The following is a 19,621-nucleotide window of genomic DNA, read 5'->3' on the forward strand; positions in this document are numbered from 1 at the left end:
TGAGGAAGAGAGCCTACTGATGGTGATTTAACGCGAGGATCACCACACCTCAGGCAAGGGGTAATGTTGAGAAGGCGAGCCTTCACAAATAACCTCAGCTGATACCGGAATTGAACCCGCGTTGTTGGCTTCGCTCTGCATCACAAACCAGCTGTCCAGCCAATAGATCATTTTAATCATCTTCTCTTCTCGCCATATGGCGAAAGCCCCTGTCTAATCATACATGGAGGATATGGGTGACCTAATGGAACATGGAGGATACATGGGGGCATAGAGACAGCATGGGAAATCTGAGGGGCATGCGCTGGCATAGGGAATGGGCTTGAGAGAGGTTGTGGGTGAGGAAGGCGATTGGCGAGGTATAGGGGGCCGTTAACACTGTTGAGAACTGGGATATTGTGTTGGGAGTATTGAGGTGGGCTATCCACACTTCTCACGCACACCAGCACGGCTCACAAACTGCGAACCTGACAAAAAAGACAGAAATGATGTTTGAAGTTGCACATGGATCAGGTTTAAGAATATCAAAGGTGCAGATGGCAGGTTCAACCAAGCTAAGGGGAAGATTTAGCTCCTCCTCTTTGCATCTACCCTGCCAACCCATTCTGGATTTTAACAATAACTATCAATTCTTCTATTTTTTAACATAAGTTTTCTCGTTATTAAAGAAAAAGGCCCAATCTGATCAATGTTTTTTCTGTACCTTGTGTACTACGTCCGACGATTCTATGTTTTTTTTATAGTTGGAGACCAGAATTGTGCATGGAATCTCGATGGGGTCTGACCAGAAATCTATACAAGATTAATGTATCTGTATTAATTTTGAACGAATGAACAGAGGCAGTAACCACCAAATAGAAGAGTCAGAGAGGAGCCATGAGACCATTCACAGTGAGAGAGGAGCAGTGAGGCCATGCACAGCGAGAGAGGAGCAGTGAGGCCATTCACAGTGAGAGAGGAGCAGCGGGACCATGAACAGCAAGAGTTGAGCAATTGCATTTATAGCAATGACCACCCCACATTACAAGAACTCACGCACCGGCAACTTACATACCTAAGATTTGGGACCTGCAATGTCAAGATCCTCATAGAATTGCTAATGTGCATAAGTAGGCAATTCTGCCCATCTAGTCTGCACCAACCCTCCAAAAGAGCACCCTACCCCTAGGCCCACTCCTTGTCCTATCCCCATAACCCCATGCATTGATCATGGCCAATCCATCTAACCTGTACATCTTTGGACTCGAGGTCCACCCCCACTGTGCCTGACAGGAATGGTGTACTGTTATCCTTACCTGGAAGCTCAGGCATTTTGACATTGACATTGTCCTAAATGTGATCCAAGGGGCAGGGAAAAACAAGCTCAAGAAACAATTTGGTGAATATACTTCCTTCTGGAAAGAAGAACATCTGCGCCTCCATCAGATTGGTTTTGACATTAAAAACTGACTAGTTGCCCATCTGAAATGACACCCCTCATGGGATAAGCAAACACTTAAGGACCTTTCGGCTCAACCTAACCCAGAACCAGTGCATTAGAGTCCTCACCCCAGCACTGGAAGCTACAGATGAGTCCAAAGAGGAATTTTACTCCAGCCTCAAACAATCATTGGTCAGAATCCCAACAAGCAACAAGCTGATCCTCCCCGGTGGCTTCAAAGCCAGAGTTGGAAAGGCACACACCTCTGGGGAGGTGTAAAGAGAGGGGGTAGGGAAATGCAACACCAATGGTACCTTGGTCCTGAGAAAATGCCTAGATTGCAGCATTGTCACAACCAACATCCTGTTCCATCAAAGGAACAAGTACAAGGCATCATGGCAACACCTTCGCTCCTGCTTGGCTACATCAATTGTCCGAGCGAGGGACTACAAGAACGTGCATATCACCTACACCATGACAGAACCAATGACTACTGGATGGACCACCGTCTAACCCGCTCTGTGATCAACCTCAATGTAGCCCCAAAGCAGCGAGGGAAATGGCAACAATGTCCCAGGAAAAACAATGCTGAAGCATTCAAAGACCCTGATAAGAAAGTCTATTTAGCGAACGCCTCACCGCCAACCTGACGACTCCTGGTGACCCAGAGACGCAGGTTGTCCACAGCGTCTGGTCCGCCTTTAAGGCCTCCATAATTAGCACCTTCATGCGGAGAGATGTTGGGTCACTTGACAAGGAAACATCAAAACTGGTTCGATGAGAATGACCTGGAGACTCAGGAGCTGATAAACTGCAAGTGCAAAGCTTTCCTGTACCCAAATCAGCAACCCAACCCGAGAGCAACGTGAGTATCCTTGATTCCATCCTGCATCGTGCTTCCTGTCACCAACTCAGCACAATCCCAACCCATCTCAAGGTAGAAAAGGCCACCTGAGAGCTAAAGAACAACAAGGCATCAGGAACAGATGGAAGCCTCACTAAAAAACTAAAACATGATGGAGAAGTACTATTGGTGTGAAAACACAACCTCATTTTGCTTATCTAGAGGGAGGAGAACATGCCAAGGATGCTGTAATTGTGTCCATCTTCAAGAAAGGTGTCGAGCTTGATTGCAGTAACTGCAGAATAATTTCCCTGCTGTCGGCCACATGGAAGATCATCGCAAGGGTCCTCGCCTTCTCCCCGTGGCTGAAGAGCTCCTCTCAAGAGTCCCAATGTGGATTCTGCTCATTAAGGGGCACAACAGATATGATCTTCACCATGAGCCAACTGCAAGTGCAATTCAGTGAACAGCACCAACTCTTGGACATAGTTTTTTTGACCACACAAAGGCCTTCGACACTGTCAACTGTGAGGTTGCCCCCAAAGGTTTGTCACCATCCTACGCCTGCACCACAATGACCTGCAAGCCGTGATCCTGACCAACAGATCTATCATGGACCCAATTCACGGTTGGACTGGGGTCAAGCAAGGCTGTGTCATCGCACAGATGCTGTGATGCTCCATCTTACCCTCAGCAAGCTTCCCGCTGGAGTGGAGCTAAACTACAGAACAAACAGGAATCTGTTCAACCAATGCTGCCTAAAGGCTAGATCCAAGATTGTGTCATCGTCTGTCATTAAGCTAGAGTATGCTAATAATGCTTGCATCTATGCACGCTTGGAGGCCAAGCTCCAAGTCATCGTCAACACCTTCACTCTTTTCCTCAGGTGAATGGAAGCATGGGCCTTACACTAAGGCAAAGACTCTACTAACCTGCCCTGTCACACAGCACTGTCCCCCAGTTAGCAAAATCCACAATGAGGCCTTGTACAATGTGAACCACTTTCCATTCCCTGGGAGCCTACTGTCAACAACAACGAGGTTCAACACTGTTGAGAGTGTGCCAGCACAGCGTTTGTTCGCCTGAGGAAAAGAGTGAATTGAAGACCAGGGCCTCCGACACAGCACCAAGCTCATGGTTTACAGAGCAGTATGTGATACCCATCCTCCTATATGGCTCAGAGACGTGGACTGTGTACAGCAAGCACTTCGAAACCCTGGAGAGGTACCACCAGTGCTGCCTCCACAAGATCCTGGAAATCAGTTGGCAGGACAGGCACACAAATGTCAGTGTTCTCTCTCAGGCCAACATCCCCAGCATCAAAGCACTGACCATGTTCGGTCAGCTCTGCTGAGTGGGCCACATTGTCCGCATGCCTGACATGAGTCTCCCAAAATGAGAGCTCTATTCGGAGCTTCAACTTGGCAAGCCAGCCCCAGGGTGGCAGAAGAAACGCTCCACGACACTCTCAAAAATGCCTTAAAAATGCAACATCCCCACTGACAACTGGAAATCCCTGGTCCAAGACCACCTGAAGTGGAGGAAAAGCATTCAGGAAGGAGCGAACACCTTAAGCTGAAGCTAGGAGAGAAGAGCGTGTGGCAACCCAGGCACCCCACCCACGTGCTCCCCCAACCACCGTCTGCCCCATCTGTAACAAAGACTTTAGGTTGTGCATTGGATTCCTTAATCACCTAAGAACTCATTCTTCGTGTGGAAGCAAGTCATCCTCGACTCCGAGGGGCTGCCTAAGAAGATGACTTTTGAAATCTATACCTCAAAATAAATCCCAGTACTTTACTAGCATATTAAAAATGAACCTGGCATTTAGACTTATATTTCAAGTTAACGCATTACACTCGTCTAGAAGTAAAACTTTGAACCGGGTGCGAATATTCACAAAATCACCCCATAGTGTAAAGATACTGGACTGTTTAATAAGAATCTCCTATCTAAAGACTGAAATAAGACAATGAGGGAATAGGCTGTAACAAAAAGACATTGATGTAGCTCCAGGATGGCCCAAAGCACTTTAAAGCTAACTTTTTGAAATGTAGTCACTGTTGTAATGTAGGAAATCCCATTTGTGCACAGCAAGGTCCCATAAACAGCAACGTGACAACATACAGACAATCTGTTTTTAGTGATGTTGATTGAGGGATGATTTTTTTTAAAAACCAGAACACCGCAGAGAACTCTTCTGGCCTTATTTGAAATAATACCGTGGGAGTTTTTAATGTCAACCTGAGACAATGATTGCCAACACTCCAATGAGCCCAAATCTTCGCCCAACAAAAGCAATGACATGTAAACAGGAGAACATCAGGGAACGGCTGGTTGAACGGAGGTCGCTTAAGGTTAGATTCATGGTATGTACTAAGGAGGAAACCTATGTTTGTGAAAGGTTACATGACAATAAAGCTGATAGCAAGACTTCCTGTTTTCAGAGGCATTTGCAACTCACATATTAGACCTGATCTTATCGGGTTGACTATCTAAACGCCCAGTTTATTTCTTTTAAGATTCTCATAAGATTTGAGTGCAGCAAGTAAACTTGAAGAAAAATATCTGATTTCACACTGATATAAAGCTGAGCATTCTCTGCATTGCTGGTTAATATTTGAAGAATATTAAAGCCATGGAAAAGATACAGTCACAGCCATGACATTCAGACTGCGCACATTTAAAAAAATTAAATGACATTTTTTTTCCCTACGTCCTTTTGTAACTTTTGCAGATGATCTGTAGGATCCCTCGAGAAATGCATAAACGGATGTTCAAATTGAGTTCTGTTGATCTGCCACTGAAGTTATGCTGGAAGTTTGAGAACCTGTTTATTTTTTGGATTGTATTTAAGGTAAAATGAAGGGGAGTTGTGGTAGTATGTATTAGGGGTCATGTGGGACTGGAAGCCCTAATGTCATTGGCTGACAGATCCCGGGTCCTGGTTGGCCGTTGACCTCTAGCTCCGCCCTGAAGGCGGAGTATAAGAAGCCGGAGTCCTCCCCCGCAGGCCATTCTACTATCGAGCTGCGGGGGAACAGACACGCTTAATAAAGCCTCATCGACTTCACTCTATTCGTCTCACGGAGTCTTTGTGCGCTACAATTTATTAAGCGTGCCTAAAAAGGAGTATGGAGCTCAGGATCATCCCGGAATGCCTGAGGATCAGCCCCCACGCAGTGAACGCGGCAGCAGCCTTCAAGCACTGGCAGACTTGTTTCGAGGCCTACCTCAGAACGGCCACCGGCCGGGTCACAGAAGACCAAAAACTACAGGTCCTGCACTCGAGGTTAAGCACGGAGATTTTCTCCCTCATTGAAGACGTGGAGGATTTCCAGACGGCGTTCGCAGCACTGAAAAGTCTCTATGTCCGCCCAGTTAACCAAATCTACGCTCGCTACCAGCTCGAGACGAGACGGCAAAGTCCCGGAGAATCGATGGACGAATTCTACGCCGCGCTGCTGATTTTGGGACGAGCCTTCAGCTGCCCTTCGGTGAACGCAAATGAACACACGGACATGTTAATGCGCGATGCTTTTGTGGCAGGTATAAATTCCTCCCAAATCCGCCAAAGACTTTTAGAAAAAGAGTCGCTAGGACTCTCAGAGGCACGGGCCCTAGCAGCCTCCCTAGACGTGGCCGCGTGTAATACCCGGGCCTACGGCCCCAACCGCGCGGCAGCCCATTGGGCTCCGTACGTACCCGTCGCGACAAACCCACCCCCCCCCCCCCGGACACCCCACAGGCTTGCGCGGTCCAAACGCCAAGTCGCACCGGGGGCGCCCGCTGCTATTTCTGCGGCCAGGCGAAACACCCCCGGCAGCGCTGCCCGGCCCGCGCAGCGATCTGCAAGAGCTGCGGAAAAAAGGGCCATTTCGCGGTTGTGTGCCGGTCCCGCGAGGTCGCCGCTGTCCCGGGAGAACAGGGAGCCCTGCACGCCGCTTACGCTCCCCAACCCCCCCAGCGCCCCATGTGCGACCCGCAGGCGCAGCCACTCTGGGTTCCGACCACCGCGGTCCCGGGAGAACAGGGAGCCCTGCACGCCGCTTACGCTCCCCAACCCCCCCCCCTGTCCCCACGTATGACTGGCCGGCGCTACCAATTTGGGTCCCGACCACCGCTATCCCCAGAGATGAGGGAGCCCCGTGCGGTCCTAACGCTCCCCAACCCCCCCAGCGCCCCATGTGCGACCCGCAGACGCCGCCATTTTGGGTCCCGGCCACCACGAGGGAAGGAAGGGCGCCGCCATCTTGGACCACCCCAGACCTGTACAACGCGTGGGGGCGGCCATTTTGTCCACCCCGCCACCATCTTGTGACCCCCCAGCCATGTGCGATGTATGGGGCAGCCATTTTGTTCAACCCCGACGCCATCTTGGACGGCAACAACGGACCCCAGTGTCGACGGCTCCACGGGGTTCGAGGAAGACGCTCCACTACTACAACCACGTCTCGCTTCAATTACGCTCGATCAAGCTCGGCCCCGGACACTCCAGACGACGACGACAACGGTGCTAATAAACGGGCACGAGACACCATGCCTAGTCGACTCCGGGAGCACGGAGAGCTTTATCCACCCCAACACGGTAAGACGCTGTTCCTTGACCACCTATCCCAGCGCACAAAAGATTTCCCTAGCTGCAGGATCCCACTCCGTACAGATCAAAGGTTTCGGCATAGTTACCCTAACGGTGCAGGGGAGGGAGTTCAAAAACTACAAACTACACGTCCTTCCCCAACTCTGCGCCCCCACATTACTGGGATTAGATTTCCAGTGCAATCTACAGAGCCTTACGTTCAAATTCGGCGGCCCAATACCCCCACTCACTATCTGCGGCCTCGCAACCCTCAAGGTGCAACCCCCGTCCTTGTTTGCGAACCTCACCCCGGATTGCAAACCCGCCGCCACTAGGAGCAGACGGTACAGCGCCCAGGACCGGACCTTCATTCGGTCCGAAGTCCAGCGGCTACTAAAGGAAGGCATAATCCAGGCCAGCAATAGTCCCTGGAGAGCACAGGTGGTAGTAGTGAAGACAGGGGAGAAACAAAGGATGGTCATAGACTATAGCCAGACCATCAACAGGTACACACAACTAGACGTGTACCCTCTCCCCCGCATATCCGACATGGTCAATCGGATTGCCCAATATAAAGTCTTCTCCACCGTGGACCTCAAGTCCGCCTACCATCAGCTCCCCATCCGCCCAAGTGACCGCAAGTACACAGCCTTCGAGGCAGACGGGCGATTATACCATTTCCTAAGGGTCCCATTTGGCGTCACAAACGGGGTCTCGGTCTTCCAACGGGAGATGGACCGAATGGTTGATCAACATGGGTTGCGGGCCACGTTCCCGTATCTCGACAATGTAACCATCTGCGGCCACGACCAGCAGGACCACGACGCCAACCTCCAAAAATTCCTCCAGACCGCCAAAGCCTTGAACCTCACGTACAACGAGGACAAGTGCGTTTTTAGCACCAACCGGCTAGCCATTCTGGGCTACGTAGTGCGCAATGGGATAATAGGCCCCGACCCCGAACGTATGCGCGCCCTCATGGAATTTCCCCTCCCGCACTGCTCAAAAGCCCTGAAACGCTGCCTGGGGGTTTTTTCATACTACGCCCAGTGGGTCCCCCAGTACGCAGACAAGGCCCGCTCCCTAATACAGACCACGACCTTCCCTCTGTCGACAGAGGCTTGCCAGGCCTTCAGCCGCATCAAAGCGGATATTTCAAAGGCCACGATGCGCGCCATCGACGAGTCCCTCCCCTTCCAGGTCGAGAGCGACGCCTCCGACGTAGCTCTAGCGGCCACCCTTAACCAAGCGGGCAGACCAGTGGCCTTTTTCTCCCGAACCCTCCACGCTTCAGAAATCCGCCACTCCTCAGTGGAAAAGGAAGCCCAAGCCATAGTGGAAGCTGTGCGACATTGGAGGCATTACCTGGCCGGCAGGAGATTCACTCTCCTCACCGACCAACGGTCGGTAGCCTTCATGTTCGATAATGCACTGCGGGGCAAAATCAAAAACGACAAGATCTTAAGGTGGAGGATCGAGCTCTCCACCTTCAACTACGAGATCTTGTATCGTCCCGGAATGCTGAACGAGCCGTCCGATGCCCTATCCCGCGGCACATGTGCCAACGCACAAATTAACCGCCTCCAAACCCTCCACGAGGACCTCTGCCACCCGGGGGTCACTCGGTTTTTCCACTTTATAAAGTCCCGCAACCTCCCATACTCTTTAGAGGAGGTCCGTACAGTCACAAGGGACTGCCACATCTGCGCGGAATGCAAACCGCATTTTTACAGGCCGGATGGTGCACACCTGATTAAGGCTTCCCGCCCCTTTGAACGCCTTAGTCTGGATTTCAAAGGGCCCCTCCCCTCCACCGACCGCAATACATACTTCCTTCATGTGGTGGACGAATACTCCCGCTTCCCATTCGCCATTCCCTGCTCTGACATGACCGCGGCCACAGTCATTAAAGCCCTGAACACCATCTTCACACTGTTCGATTGCCCCGCATACGTCCACAGCGACAGGGGGTCCTCTTACATGAGTGACGAGCTGTGCCAGTTCCTGCTCAGCAAGGGCATAGCCTCAAGCAGGAAGACCAGCTACAACCCCCGGGGGGAATGGGCAAGTAGAGAGGGAGAACGGCACGGTCTGGAAGACCGTCCTACTGGCCCTACGGTCCAGGGACCTCCCAGTTTCACGGTGGCAGGAGGTCCTCCCGGACGCTCTCCACTCCATCCGGTCGCTATTATGTACGAGCACTAATCAAACGCCTCATGAGCGTCTCCTTGTCTTCCCTAGGAGGTCCTCCTCTGGAACGTCGCTGCCGACCTGGCTGGCGGCCCCAGGACCCATCTTGCTCCGAAAGCATGTGCGGGCACACAAGGCGGACCTGTTGGTCGAAAGGGTTCACCTCCTCCACGCGAACCCGCAGTACGCTTACGTGGAGTACCCCGACGGCCGACAGGACACGGTCTCCCTGCGGGATCTGGCGCCCGCCGGCAACACACACACACCCCCGACACCATTCACCCAACCCCCCCCCCTTCCTGCCACCGCCGCACCCCGCGACCGCCCCCTTCCCAGGAGGATCGGTTCCCCTCCCCTCAGGCCTGACCAAGATTAAAGCCCAAGCTGAAACCGTAAGGCTCCCGGAGACGACAACACCGGTACAAGCACCACCACCACCACTGGGGCCGAGGCGATCGACACGGACGACCAGACCGCCCGACCGACTCGTGGCGTCGATCTAAATCAATATATGGACTTTTCACAAGAACATTTTGCTTTTCTCCCGATACCTTCTGTAAATAGTTGAAACAGGACAAAATTGTACATACTGTTTTGCCATATGAATGTTTTCCTCCCAGGACCAGCCCTGTAAACCCTTACCACCATGCGAAGCATCACCCCGCCGGGTTCATTTTTGACAAGGGGTGAATGTGGTAGTATGTATTAGGGGTCATGTGGGACTGGAAGCCCTAATGTCATTGGCTGACAGATCCCGGGTCCTGGTTGGCCGTTGACCTCTAGCTCCGCCCTGAAGGCGGAGTATAAGAAGCCGGAGTCCTCCCCCGCAGGCCATTCTACTATTGAGCTGCGGGGGAACAGACACGCTTAATAAAGCCTCATCGACTTCACTCTATTCGTCTCACGGAGTCTTTGTGCGCTACAGGAGTCATCGGACCTCTTCTGTAATCTGTCTGACAGCAAGCCTGGGTGGTTTGATTATTAGAGATTAAAGAATGTGAGTCTCCAAAGTCCCAGAAAAGTGTTGAGAATGTTGGCTTGGAAACAGCTGTGCTTTAAACTGTCCATTTATTTGCAAGAAAAAATAATGTTGGTGTCTCAAGGATAGTTCATCAGCATTTCTACTTGGATAAACATTTTTGTCCAAGGACAATAATCACATATGGTAATTAACTCTCAATTCTGGGTGCACCTTTCCTCTTCTAAACTTCCAGCCGAACACGGTTCTGGAATTTGTGGTCATCTCAGGCATATTATTCAGGTTCAGTTTTACATATTCCTGTAACAGCCTTAAATAGTGTCTCCCCTGAGCCTTCTTTTCCTCAGGGTAAACGTTCACAGGTTCATAGTTTAGATGTCTTAAGATAGGTGTCACCTTTGTTATTATTTTATAAACTGCTTCAATTGATTGTGCATCTTTACTATAGTTGAGGGACCTGGGGCGGGATTCTCCAACCCCCCGCCGGGCCGGAGAATCGGCGGGAGACGGCATGAATCCTGCCCCGCCGCCCCGACGCTGGATGCCGAATTCTCTGGCACTGTTTTTTTGGCGGGGCGGGAATTGCGCCGTGCCGGTCGGGGGCCGTTGGCAGCAGCCCGCCCCCCCGGCGATTCTCCGCTCCACGATGGGCCGAGCGGCCGCCCGTTTTCGGCCAGTCCCGCTGGCGTAAATTACACAACGTTGTTACCGGCGGGACCTGGCCCTGTGGAGTCCTCGGGGGGGGGGGGAAATCTGGCACCGGGGGGGGTCCCCACGGTGGCCTGACCCGCGATCGGGGCCCACCGATCTGCGGGCGGGCCTGTGCCGCGGGGGCACTTTTTCCCTCCGCGCCGGCCGCTGTAAAGCTCCGCCATGGCTGGCGTGGAGAAGAAACCCCCTGCCCATGCACAGGGATCATGTCAGCGGTTCTGGGAACACACTGGCGCTCCTGCACATGCGCCAACTCGCGTCGGCCGGTGGAGGCCCTTCGGTGCCGGTTGGCGCGGCACCAATCACTCCAGCGCCGGCCTAGCCCCCGAACTTGCGGAGGAATCTGCACCTTCCGGGCGGCCCGATGCCGGAGTTGTTCATGCCACTCTTTGGCGCCAGTACGGCCTGCCTGCCGGATACTGGAGAATCCCGCCCCAGAATTGTTCACAGCACCTCAGGTCTGACCATATTCAAATTAATTGTTAACTCTTGGAACTTAGCTTTATATTTTTGGCTGTACTCCCCAATGGCTCAGTGGCATAGTGGTTAGCACTGCTGCCTCATAGTGACTAGGACCCGGGTTTCATTCCGGCCAGGGGTAACTGTGTGGAGTTTGCAAGTTCTCCTGACATTTGCATAGGTTTCCTGCTGCAGTCCAAAGATGGACAGGTTAGGTGGATTTGCCATGATCAATGTGTGGGGTTATGGGGATGGGGGGGGGGGGGGGATGGGCCTAGCCAGAGTGCTCTTTCGGAAGGTCAATGTGGACTCGATAGGCCGAATGGCCTCCTTGTGCTTTATAGGGATTCTATAGATCAAGCTAGTCAATCTTGCGGTTACATAATAGACTTTTAGTTTCAGTGATTCTATCCACTCTTACCCCAAAAGTCCTGAAAGACATGCTGTTAGGTTAATTGGACATTCTGAATTCTCCCTCTGTGTACCCAAACAGGTGCCGTAGTGTGGCGACTTGGGGTTTTCACAGTAACTTCATTGCAGTGTTAATGTAGGCCTACTTGTGACACTAATAAAGATTATTATACCTATTTGGTGTTTCTTAATCTCGTTACTTTGTAAATGTCAACATGAAATATCAATTGCTACACAAGTTCACCGTTCAAACTATTCAATCTTCTGCTTACCTTTTCACTATTCCTGATTCCTCCAACCCAGCACAAATCAAATGCTATCTATGAACTTGAGAGAAAAGTTTGTTTCTGTCCAAAGTTTCAAATCATTTATTTACATTGTAAACAACTATGACCCCAATAATGATCCTTGTGGCACTGCCAGTGACACCACTTGCCATTCATCACAGTTCCATTCACAACCACCTTTTACTTTTTCTGACTTGGCCAATTTTCAATTCAGCTCAGAAACCTGGCTCCTATTTCTTGTGGACTGACAGTTTCTGTAACAGTGTCAAAGGCCTCGCTAATTTCTAATTATATCACACCCACTGAATTCTTGTTATCAACAACACCTTTGTCTTCTTCAAAGAACCACAATAATTTGCTAAGCAGAAAATATCTCCAATAAATTCATTCACATTTCTCCTTATCATATTATATCAATTCAGGTGTTTCAATATTCCATCTCTCAGGATGTCCTCTAATATTTCAGCTACAGGACATGCAATGTTCACTGGTTTCCCAGCCCATCCTGATGACATTTGGAATGGAAATGGTGTTGCATTCTTAATTACCATTGCCAGGGTACATTTTTATAATCGTTTCCTACAGTTTGTGGCAAGGATATCACTGGTCTTCATCACCACTCCTTTAAACCCTCTTGCATGACATCCATGCAGACATGGCATCTTGTCTTCCTCAACTGTGACTGCCAGCCAGTAGTTCCATTTCTTTTACTATTTCCACTGTCCTCCCTACACCTGAGGAATCCAAATGCCACACCAGGAAAATTGTTGTTGGCCTCTTCACCATGGCAACAGATTTCATTTTGTTTATTTGCCATCTCTCAATCACTTCATATCATGTCTTTGTTGGAACCTTTACCAGCTTCTATGCTGGCCTTGGAGAGGGGGCAGAGGTGGTTCACAAGAATGATCCCCGGAATGAAAGGCTTGTCATATGAGGAGTGGTTGAGGACTCTGGGTTTGTACTTGATGGAGTTTAGAAGGATGAGGGGGGATCTCATTGAAACTTACAGAATACTGAGATGCTTAGATAGAGTGGACATGGAGAGGATGTTTCCACTAGTAGGAGAAACTAGAACCCATATTATTCCTATCTAGATGATTATAAATCTTGTCTCTTATAATCCCCTCCAAGACTTTACCCACTACAGACGTGAGGCTCACCGGTCTATAGTTGCCGGGGTTGTCTCTGCTCCCCTTTTTGAACAAAGGGACCACATTTGCTGTCCTCCAGTCCTCTGGCACTATTCCTGTAGCCAATGATGACACAAAAATCAAAGCCAAAGGTCCAGCAATCTCTTCCCTGGCCTCCCAGTGAATCCTAGGATAAATCCCATCAGGTCCCGGGGACTTATCTATTTTCAGCCTGTCCAGAATTGCCAACACCTCTTCCCTACGTACCTCAATGCCATCTATTCTATTAGCCTGGGGCTCAGCATTCTCCTCCACAACATTATCTTTTTCCTGAGTGAATACTGACGAAAAATATTCATTTAGTATCTCGCCTATCTCTTCAGGCTCCACACACAATTTCCCATCCCTGTCCTGGACTGGTCCTACTCTTTCCCTAGTCATTCGCTTATTCCTGACATACCTATAGAAAGCTTTTGGGTTTTCCTTGATCCTTCCTGCCAAATACTTCTCATGTCCCCTCCTTGCTCGTCTTAGCTCTCTCTTTAGATCCTTCCTCGCTACCTTGTAACTATCCATCGCCCCAACCGAAACTTCACACTTCATCTTCACATAGGCCTCCTTCTTCCTCTTAACAAGAGATTCCACTTCCTTGGTAAACCACGGTTCCCTCGCTGACGCCTTCCTCCCTGTCTGACCGGTACATACTTATCAAGAACACGCAGTAGCTGATCCTTGAACAAGCCCCACTTATCCAGTGTGCCCAACACTTGCAGCCTACTTCTCCACCTTATCCCCCCAAGTCACGTCTAATGGCATCATAATTGCCCTTCCCCCAGCTATAACTCTTGCCCTGCGGTGTATACTTATCCTTTTCCATCATTAACGGAAACGTCACCGAATTGTGGTCACTGTCCCCAAAGTGCTCTCCTACCTCCAAATCCAACACCTGGCCTGGTTCATTACCCAAAACCAAATCCAACGTGGCCTCGCCTCTTGTTGGCCTGTCAACATATTGTTTCAGGAAACCCTCCTGCACACACTGTACAAAAAACGACCCATCTATTGTACTCGAACTATATCTTTTCCAGTCAATATTTGGAAAGTTAAAGTCTCCCATAATAACTACCCTGTTACTTTCGCTCATATCCAGAATCATCTTCGCCATCCTTTCCTCTACATCCCTAGAACTATTAGGAGGCCTATAAAAAACTCCCAACAGGGTGACCTCTCCTTTCCCGTTTCTAACTTCAGCCCATACTACCTCGGAAGAAGAGTCCCCATCTAGCATCCTCTCCGCCACCGTAATACTGCTCTTGACTAGCAGCGCCACACCTCCCCCTCTTTTGCCTCCTTCTCTGAGCTTACTAAAACACCTAAACCCCGGAACCTGCAACATCCATTCCTGTCCCTGCTCTATCCATGTCTCCGAAATGGCCACAACATCGAAGTCCCAGGTACCAACCCATGCTGCCAGTTCCCCTACCTTGTTTCGTATACTCCTGGCATTGAAGTAGACACACTTCAAACCACCTACCTGAACACTGGCCCCCTCCTGCGACGTCAAATCTGTGCTCCTGACCTCTATACTCTCATTCTCCCTTACCCTAAAACTACAATCCAGGTTCCCATGCCCCTGCTGCATTAGTTTAAACCCCCCCAAAGAGCACTAACAAATCTCCCCCCCAGGATATTTGTGCCCCTCAGGTTCAGATGTAGACCATCCTGTCTGTAGAGGTCCCACCTTCCCCAGAAAGAGCCCCAGTTATCCAGAAATCTGAATCCCTCCCGCCTGCACCATCCCTGTAGCCACGTGTTTAAATGCTCTCTCTCCCTATTCCTCATCTCACTATCACGTGGCACGGGCAACAACCCAGAGATAACAACTCTGTTTGTTCTAGTTCTGAGCTTCCATCCTAGCTCCCTGAAAGCCTGCCTGACATCCTTGTCCCCTTTCCTACCTATGTCGTTAGTGCCAATGTGGACCACGACTTGGGGCTGCTCCCCCTCCCCCCTAAGGACTCGGAAAACACGATCCGAGACATCACATACCCTTGCACCTGGGAGGCAACATACCAAACGTGAGTCTCTCACACTCCCACAAAATCTCCTATCTGTGCCCCTGACTATAGAGTCCCCAATTACTAATGCTCTGCTCCTCTCCCCCCTTCCCTTCTGAGCAACAGGGACAGACTCCGTGCCAGAGGCCCGTACCCCATGGCTTACCCCTGGTAAGTCCCCCCCCCCCACAAGTATCCAAAGCGGTATACTTGTTTCTCAGGGGAACGACCGCAGGGGATCCCTGCAATGACTGCTTTTTCCCAGTCCCTCTTACAGTTACCCACCTATCTCCAATCTTTGGTGTAACTAATTCCCTGAAGCTGCTATCTATGACCCCTTCTGCCTCCCGAATGATCCGAAGTTCTTCCAACTCCAGCTCCAGTTCCCTAACTCGGTCTTGGAGGAGCTGGAGATGGCAGCACTTCCTGCAGGTAAAATCAGCAGGGACACTAACTGCATCCCTCACCTCAAACATCCTGCAGGAGGAACATTGCACTCCCTTCCCTGCCATTCCTCTAACTTTCTACCACGATCTGGCTAACAACTAAATTAAATTTTTATAAAAAATAATAATAATATAATAAAACACTATTTGTGTCACCAGATATCGAAGCAGTCTGTGCCCATATGCAGCATGTCAGCCCAGGTTAACCAAAATCGCAACTAAAGCAGTAGTACCAGCTTCAAAACAAGGTCAATATTCTTCCCTCTCCACTAGCAATGATGATCTGCTGCCAGCAGTTTTGCTGTAGAGCTTACGGTAAAGCAGCTGACCTCATATTTCAGGCAGGAAGTTCCATTAAATGTGAATTGGGGTGCTATGACATAAGAATTAATCATATTGCCATGTTACGACAATATAAAAGTAGAGCAGAAGGGACCCCAAAAGGGTCAGTTTTAATTCATTTTTGTTGGGGTCTGGTGGAGCAGAATTCCCAGGGTTAAAATCCAGATTGTTGTGAAGTAAACTGCATATCAAGATATTTACTCTACAGTCATAACCATGGATATGGCCATGGTCATTATGATGGTCAACAGGAAGTGATCTTTGAGAATAACTGTACCATAAGGGCAACAGTGTAATGTGACAAATGGCTCCCTCTAGTGGCCAAGTCAAGTTCCAGAAAATTCACATCAGAGATTTTGCCTGTCTATTGACACACAGAAATAGAAGAAAAATTAAAATGCAGCATCAGTATCACACTGTACTTTCCCTTCTTTTAGCACAATGGCAAAACTCCTTTTTATTCAGAGATACACATTGGGGGATATAGTAATCCATCCCCAATGTGCACAGAATTCTAATTTTGGCTCTGTGCAAATCATGCACTATTCAAATTGCCTCATTAATATTTAAATCAATTTTACGTGCAACCTGACTACTATTGGAGCCATTGATTTAACATGCACAGAAGATCTTGGGACTCTCCCAGCAGGTAAGGGCCCATCCTCCACAGAAGGAATGGATTAACTATTTTGTATGGCCCAATCCACAGGAAAATCAGTGCCTATACTGTCTCAATTTGCCTCAATTTTTTAAAAAAATCACGTTTCTTTACATTCACAATGAATTTGCATTGCACTGGAAGTTCACTTGGATATAATCTGCACACACATTAGGTTTTTGTGTATATACTGGGCAAAGCTCGTCTCATTTCATTATTCAAGTAGGTCCCGCATGCATCCCAATTGATGCAGGCACAATGCGGGTGAAAATAGCTGTACAAATGGGTAAATATATCAGCAAGAATAGAATGTGTTTCTGAAATATAGTTAAGTCATGTATGGGAGTCTTGGTGCATTATTGAAAAAAAAACTGTCCAGTGTTTCTGGCACTGTATTCAGATTGGATTCAGTCCATAGATCAATGGCAGCTTAGTTAATAAACAAAACCAGACCAAATCCCAGCACAATCACAGGCATTCTGTGAGATGTGATCTGTACCTTGGGACACAGGCATTCAAGGCAGAAGTCAGTACTTCCAGAGTGTGAAAGAACTGGAATGCAAGATTTCAAGAGATTATTTTTGCTTTGACAGCAACTTCATATTAATGATGCAATTTATTTCCAAATGGTCAAATATCATGTTCAAAACTTGGCTAAAAAGGAGGCACCAAACCAACTTTTCCTTTGCCTCTTTTATTTCCAAAAATACTTTCAATGTGGTTCCCCTATGTTTCTTCATACATTCACATTTGATTCTCTAATGCACCTCATAAAACCTACTGATCGTGTGACAGACAATTATTAGATAAACTCATGATTATCCCTTACTATGCTAATGCATTTTGGTCATTGGACCCTTCTGCCTCTCACACAAATAAGAAAGGAAGTTTTTATATTATTTGCCCAAGGCGAATTGCATGGTTTAAAAAATTGAAATAGGATTGTATGATGAACAAACATGAGTAGTTCCTTTAAAAATATGAACACGGTGGCGCAATGGTTAGCACTGATGCCTCACGTTGCCAAGGACCCGGGTTCGATCCCCGTCCTGGGTCACTGTCTGTGTGGAGTTTGCACATTTTCTCTGTGACTGCGTGGGTCTCACCACTACAACTCCAGGATGTGCAGGGTAGATGGATTGGCTACACTAAATTGACCCTTAATTGGAAAAAAAATACAAACATTTCACCTTTGCTAGAGTAATCACAGTACAAAAGGTTACTTAAAAATCTAATTTCAAGATGAAGAAACACACAATTACTAGTGACAAATAGCTGCCTTTAAACAAGTTTCTGAAACACAAATTAAAGAAAACGGTGCTCCTAAGATCCATATAAAGCAGTAAATGAATTGAATACAGCAGCAGAGTACACGTTGTGTAAATTGGGCTTGTATAGGTTTACGCAGTCCGAATACATGTTTCCATACAGCAGCTAAGAGAACGACAGGTTCAGAGAGATTTGGAAAGGTTAGCATTGTTCCTCAATGTCATAGAATTGATCGATTGTGCTGCTCATTAATTCGACTTTCATAAGAAATTACATTACAAAATGAATAAAAGGAACAAAGCCAGTCAAGTTCTATCTCGACCCAGAACTATACCTTGGACTGTTCTGTAACTACAACCAAATAACTACCCAGAATTTCAATCCATAATTAACAATTCACTGCCAAGGGAGCAAAATATACTATTTATATAGAATCACAATGTACCGGAACAGTAAACTATACGCTTTGTTAACTCAATTCATTCATTTTGGTTACTGTTATATCAGACTGGGGTTCCATACGTCATGAGGTAAAGTAAGAATGGTGAAAACATTGTAAAACAGAAAAGAAACACAGAGCGATGGTTGCATGCAGGGTTTACTTCAAACATTCATTACAAAATGATTATTTTCATTGAATGACACTACCTTAATTTCAGTTTGGTATAAGCTTACAGTAACTGTAACCAACCTGGTGCACAGCACTGATACAGAGCACAGGCTCACAAAGTAAAGCATGAAACTGCAGCACTTCACACTACCTTTATCAGTCAGGCTTCTCTCATTTCTGGGACACGGGGGCTTCTCAAACAGGATCTTCTTAACAATGCCAGCAAACTCGGAGACCACACAGCTCCGAAAGGGGCTCTCAATGGCTTCGCCTCTCAACCTCATTCAACTGCAATGACTGAATTAGGCCAGCTCTAACCATCTGTTGAAACACGCCTGGATTAGTCACTGTACTCTGTTTGCACCCAGTTGAAAGCTGCAGGCTGGGTGTTTCCCAGAAGCAGAGGCGGAGCGTAGATTGCCATCTAAAGCACTCCAGAATCCTATGATTGGTACCTTGCACAGCTAATCGGTATATGAGCTACGTTAAGGTGGGGAAAGTTACTCAGTGGATCGGCTGTGTTTCAGCAGCCCCAATCTGCCGCCGCTTCAAGGACCTTGCAGGCTGAATATACTGCTGCATTCACAGTACATCTGTAGCAGACATTTCCGTCTGATCAGCTGCTTCTTATGGACACGGGGGGGGGGGGGGGGGGGTGGAAAGGGTTTACTTTATTCGCCAAGAAACAGCTGGTTTAATTGATTCCAGCAGCAACCTATTGAATTCGCCCCCGATATAGGAAATAAGGCATTCATTTCTGCAAAGAAAGAAAAAAAAAGAGTGGTAAATTGTACAGGTGAATGCGTTTCCCGCGCTGTTTTATAAATCCCTGGCAGTAAAGCAGAGCATTAATCTGTCAATGAATCCAGCATCAATCATATAGTCATTTTACATGACTATCCATGTACAATGTGGATCACGCAAATAAACTTGCAGCAGGACACACGGCGTGTAGTTTGCTGGAGTACAGATTGTGAGATTTTCCCACACAGGGAATCTTTTCAACCAGTTTCACCGAGACTTTAAGACAGGTGTGGTTCCTGATCAAAGCAGAAGACAGAACCACTGAGGTGAACTTGGTCCTCAGTTGTAACCCAGGGTGAGCTACTGAATATTGACAGGGAGGCGGCTTTGCACCACACCGGGCGGGCGGGGGGGGAGAGACAACTTCAGGCTGGCTTTAAAACGGTCTGTGAAATCACTATTGCCAGTTTGTCAGTACCGTT

General features: G+C 48.4%; 1 protein-coding gene across 2 annotated transcripts in view; it reads right to left on the bottom strand.

Annotated features, from left to right (window-relative positions):
* The window catches only part of LOC140428406 (extracellular sulfatase Sulf-2-like), a 598,468-nt gene extending 579,484 nt beyond the window's left edge, over window positions 1–18,984 (bottom strand). For both annotated transcript variants that reach the window (XM_072514825.1, XM_072514822.1), the window contains exon 1: window positions 18,547–18,984. The gene's annotated coding sequence lies outside the window, so the exon portion shown is untranslated. The remainder of the gene's footprint in view (window positions 1–18,546) is intronic.
* Between the last annotated feature and the right edge of the window lie 637 nt (window positions 18,985–19,621).

Source organism: Scyliorhinus torazame, chromosome 8, assembly GCF_047496885.1.
Source record: "Scyliorhinus torazame isolate Kashiwa2021f chromosome 8, sScyTor2.1, whole genome shotgun sequence".
In the NCBI taxonomy this organism is placed as follows: domain Eukaryota; kingdom Metazoa; phylum Chordata; class Chondrichthyes; order Carcharhiniformes; family Scyliorhinidae; genus Scyliorhinus; species Scyliorhinus torazame.